This window comes from Cebus imitator, unplaced genomic scaffold, assembly GCF_001604975.1.
Source record: "Cebus imitator isolate Cc_AM_T3 unplaced genomic scaffold, Cebus_imitator-1.0 Scaffold38, whole genome shotgun sequence".
Lineage (NCBI taxonomy): Eukaryota > Metazoa > Chordata > Mammalia > Primates > Cebidae > Cebus > Cebus imitator.
Window position 1 is genome coordinate 1,627,068 of NW_016107353.1, and position 4,908 is coordinate 1,631,975.

The 4,908-nt window shown below is 43.3% G+C and overlaps 1 pseudogene; it reads left to right on the forward strand.

The window, feature by feature from the left end:
- Window positions 1-3,029: 3,029 nt before the first annotated feature.
- LOC108301953 lies at window positions 3,030-3,656 on the forward strand (annotated as a pseudogene).
- Window positions 3,657-4,908: the final 1,252 nt, after the last annotated feature.

Here is a 4,908-nt window from a genome sequence, read left to right on the forward strand (position 1 = left end):
CGGAGTGCTAAGAAGGACTGTCTCAGTAGTAACGTCAATTTGGCTGCTCTAATTTCCCTTTAAAAAGCTAAAAACTGGCTGGGCATGGTGGCTCACACCTGTAAACCCAGCACTTTGGGAGGCCAAGATTGGAGGATTATTTGAGTTTAGGAGTTCAAGACCAGCCTTGGCAATATAGCGAGACCCCATTTCACTAAAACAAAAACAAAAACTAAAAACCCTGAAAAGCGATCATTGAAATGACCAACATGTTTACAAATAATAGCATCCCAGAATGAATACAACAATACTTTAAAACTACAAAAAAAATTCAGCACCCATGAATATAAAATTCAGTTTGTCATCTAATAAAAAATTATGAAGCTATGCAAATAGGAGAAAAATACAGCTCATAAGGAGGAGAAAAATAAGTCCATAGAAATAGACCCAGAAATGACACAAATGACTGGCATAAAATAGCTATGATAGGCCAGCTGTGGTGGCTCACATCTGTAATCCCAATGCCTGAGGAACCTGAGGCTGAAGAATTGCTTAAGGCAGGAGTTCAAGACCAGTCTGGGCAACATAGTAAGACCCCATCTCCCCCAAAATTTTTTAAAATTAGCCAGGCATGGTGGCATGCACCTGTAATCTTAGCTGCTTAGCTAAGCAGGAGGATCACGTGAGCCCAGGAGTTCGAGGCTGCAGTAAGTTATGATTACATCACTGCACTCAAGTCTACAACAGAGCAAGACTCTGTCTCTAAAATAATAAAATAAAATAACCATCATAAATATATTCCATGTATGTTTTCAAGAAGGAATTAAGAGCATGCTGAAAGACATAGAAGATTTTTCTTTTAAAATCCATACAGAACATATAGCAATATACCGGATGGGATTTGTATTATTAATCTACTAGGATTGACATAACATAATACTCTGGACGAGGTGGCTTAAACAAAATAAGTTTATATTTATTTATTTATTTACTTGAGACAGGGTCTCGCTCTGTCTTCCAGGCTAGCGTGCAGTGGTGCAATCATTGCTCATGGCAGCCTTGACTTCCTGGGCTCCAGTGATCCTCCCATCTTAGTCTCCTGAGTAACTGGGACCACAGGCATGTACCATCACGACTGGCTAATTTTTGTATTTTTGGTAGAGATGGGGTTTCGCCATACTGCCCAAGCTGCTCTTGAACTCCTGAGCTCAAGCAATCCACCCAACTCAGCCTCCCAAAAGTGCTGAGATTACAGGAATGACCCACTGTGCCTGGCCAGAAGTTTAAAATTTCTCACAGTTTTGGATATTGGAAGTCCAAGATCAAGGTGCCAGGGTTGGTTTATCATGAGGCTCCTATCCTGGGCTTGGTGACAGCCAACTTCTTGCTGTGTCCTCACATGGTTGTTAATCTCTGTGCACACCTTCAGAGGTGTCTCCTCCTCTTCTCATAAGGACACCAGTTCTATTTGATTAGGATGTGCCCTATGACTTCATGCAATCTTCATAGCCTCTATAAAGATCCTTTCTCCAAATACGGTCATATGGAGAGTTAGAGCTTCGACATATGGACTTTGGGAGCCACAATTCAGTCTATAGCAGGATTAATAGCAGATTAGACACTACAGAAAAAAATGATTACAGAACTTGAAGGCATGGGAACTATGCAAGATAAAACATGCAGAAGGAAACAGATCACAGAAAAAGGTAAACAGAACATTGGTGAGATGTGTGAAAACTTCAAGCGGCCTAATACGCATATAACTGGAGTCCCAGAAAAAGTGAGGGGAAGGCAGAAAAAAATTTGAAAGACTAATAGATAAAAATTTTCCAAATAGGCCTGGAATGGTGGCTAATGCCTGTAATCCCAGCACTTTGGAAGGCTGAGGCAGGCAGATCACTTGAGACCAAAAGTTTGAGACTAGCCTGGCCAACATGGCAAAACCTGTCTCTACTAAAAGACAAAAAGTTAGGCTAACACCTGTAGTGGCAGGCACCTGTAGTCCCAGTTACTTGGGAGGCTGAGACAAGAGAATCTCTTGAATCTGGGAGGTGGAGGCTGCAATGAGCTGAGATCACACCACTACGCTTCAGGTTGGGTGACTCTGTCTCAAAAAAAACATTCTAAATTGATGAAAATTATAAATCCATGGATCTAAGAAGGTCAATGAACCCCAAGTAACAGCAATAAAAGTAGTATGCCATATTCAAATTGCTTAGAACTACTTATAAGAAGAAAAATTTTAAATTTTAAATCAGCCAAAGGAAAAAAAACAACTTATGTACAGAATATTAAAAATAGCAAAAGATTTCTGCTGCAAGTAATGTGAGCCTAGAAGAGAATGAAGCAATACACTTAAAGTACCAGAAGACAATTGCTAACCTAGAATTCTATACCCAGAGAAAAAATTTCAGGCCGGGCGCGGTGGCTCAAGCCTGTAATCCCAGCACTTTGGGAGGCCGAGGCGGGTGGTCAAGAGATCGAGACCATCCTGGTCAACATGGTGAAACCCCATCTCTACTAAAAATACAAAAAATTAGCTGGGCATGGTGGCGCGTGCCTGTAATCCCAGCTACTCAGGAGGCTGAGGCAGGAGAATTGCCTGAACCCAGGAGGCGGAGGTTGCGGTGAGCCGAGATCGCGCCATTGCACTCCAGCCTGGGTAACAAGAGCAAAACTCCGTCTCAAAAAAAAAAAAAAAAAGAAAAAAGAAAAAATTTCAAAAACAAAGGACACAGTTTTTCATCATACAAAAGCTGGAAGAATTTAACCAGCACACTTGAACCATAACAGTGTTGAAAGAGGGCAGGCAGCAGGCAGCGCAAAGTGCGAGGTTCTTTTGTTTGGATGAAGGGAGGCCCTTGGTTGGGACCTGCAGTTGGCCGCTTCAGTGAGGGGTTCCCCTGCCCAACCGGCTTGCTGCTTTCCTGGGCACCATGTCCCCCACCAACCCAATACGACATGCCAGTAGCGTGGCACCAATTCCTCTTGGACTCATGGGTGCTGCTCTGAGCAGCATCGCCCTTTGCACCAGAAAGCTGGCAGCCACTATGGGGAAAAAATAAAACAAGAAGAAAGTGGAGGAGGTCCTAGAAGTGGAGGAAGAGGAATATGTGGTGGAAAAAATTCTTGGCCGTGGAGTGGTAAAGGGCAAAGTGGAGCACCTCCTAAAGGGGAAGGGGTTCTCAGATGAGGACCACACATAGGAACCAGAAGAGAACCTGGATTTCCCCGACCTCATCGCTGAGTTTCTGCAGTCACAGAAAACAACACACGAGACAGATAAATCAGAGGGAGACAAGCATAAAGCTGATGATTCTGAAGTTAAGGGAAAGGAGGGCAAACCAAAGAAGAAGCAAGAAGAGTCAGAAAAGCCATGAGGCTTTGCCCGGGGTTTGGAGCCAGAGCAGATTATTGGAGCTACAGACTCCAGTGGAGAGCTCATGTTCCCAATGAAACAAACAACTCTGATGAGGCTGACCTGGTCCCTGCCAAGGAAGCCAACGTCAAGTGCCCACAGGAAGGTTGCCATATCCTTCTATGAGGAAAGGCATCCCTACCCCACGGAGGATGATGACAAAAAAGATGACAAGAATATTGACCCTCCTGAGTACCAGCCCCTGTCACATCTGACTGTGGGTCTCAGGTGGAAAGGGAAGGAGTTCTACTTGTCTTGACACCGTAGACGCGGCTGGAGATGATGTCTTTTAAAGAGCCAGTACCGTTTCTGTGCCCTGCAGCAGCCAAGTGCTTGAAAGCCACCCCAAGCTGTATAGTTTGCACACCCATCCCGGTGGAGGGGAAGAGGTGTAAGTATTTCAAGGCAACCTTTTCTGCATTTTGCTGAGAAAAGCAAAGGGCCTTCTGTGAAGGACAAAACTTGCAGAATTGGGTGTGTGGGAGGGCAAAAAAAACACAAAAATACTGTAGATCTTCAAAGAGCATCTCCCCAGCCCACAGCCTCCTTCCCAATAGTGTTAACTGCATTTTTACAGCATAGCATGTGTGTAGTTTTTGGCTATCACTGGTGTATTATTTGGGGGAGGGAGGGATGAGGGGAGGAGGAAGGGAGATGAGCAGCATCATTTTGACTAAAATTTGGGGCCTGATAGGGGAAATCATGAAGCAATGGAAAGAACAGACAACTAATGATTTGCTTCTATGTCAAGAATATTTTACCTTTGAAGGAAATGTCATTGTCATTGATATCATAAATAAGGACTGTGAGAGGCTGTTTAAAAGTGTGAATATCTGAAACCTGTAAGCCAAGGTGTTCCCTGCCTAAACCTAATGCTGTTCCCCACAAAGGATAAGTCCGTTGCTAAGTTACCAAAGTTGCTGTTTTTGGAGATGGAAATTGACTGAGAAGGGAAGGTCTTTTATTGAAGAGTACACAGTATGAGCAGATCATTCTGTCTCAGAGGTGCTAATTCCTGAAATTAGGCAGAAGGCCTTTTTCTTTCCAATAATGAAGTTATAAATATCAGCTTGTTCAAGCCACTGGCTGAGGTGTCAGGAAAGGGGAAGAGGGCAGTAGAGGAGACAGGACAGTAGGGAAAGACAAGGACCCATATTCTTAGTAGGGCGTATTCTCGGAGCCGGACTCTTTTTTGAGCTTTGAACTCTGAAACCATTGGTGGCAGGGTTCAGTCACTGACGGCACAACTTTCATTAAATTGGTTTGCGATTTGAGTGATTTCAAAAATCTTGGTCTCAGGAGAAGATTGAACTTTCATACCGGGCAGTGGTTCACTTTAAAACACAAATAAACAAACAAAACCATTTTTTAAGAAATCCTAAGAAGTAACTGATACCCAAAATGCTGTCTTGAGTCATGAGATCCATCAGTTCTTGATATTGTCTAGACTTGCATCTAGAGCTACATTGTAAAATCTTTTTAGGCATGTGTTAGATTTCTGTGAAAACTTT